This window comes from Propithecus coquereli, unplaced genomic scaffold (genome assembly GCF_000956105.1).
Source record: "Propithecus coquereli isolate 6110/MARCELLA unplaced genomic scaffold, Pcoq_1.0 Scaffold528, whole genome shotgun sequence".
Lineage (NCBI taxonomy): Eukaryota > Metazoa > Chordata > Mammalia > Primates > Indriidae > Propithecus > Propithecus coquereli.
This window is the reverse complement of record NW_012151152.1, coordinates 823126-823642: the sequence shown is the minus strand read 5'-3', so window position 1 is coordinate 823642 and position 517 is coordinate 823126.

Here is a 517-nt window from a genome sequence, read left to right as displayed (position 1 = left end):
GTTGATGAATTCTACACATTGCTTAGGGAAGAAACAATACCAATTCCACACAAATGTTTCTGGTAAATAGAAGAGGAAGGATCACTTCTCAACTCATCTTCTAAGGCCAGTATTACCCAGATACCAAATGAGATAAAGATGTTACAAGGAACTATAGACAAATATCCTTCATGAGTCTAGACACAAAAATACTTTTAAAATTTAGCAAAGCAAATACTAGTATATAAAATAACAATACATCATGACTAAATTAGTTTCATCCCAGGAATACAAGGTTGGCTTAGGATTTGAAAGTCAACCAATATAATTTACTATACTAACAGGCTATAAAATAAAACCCATATGATCATCTCAATAGATGCAGAAAAGCATTTAACAATGTAATACCTATTCATAAGAGGAAAAAAAACCTCAGCAAACTGGGAATAGAGGAGAAGTCTTCAAACTGATGAAGGACATATATAAAAAAACTTTATATTTAATGGTGAAATCAGAAAGCTTTCCCCTAAGATTGGGA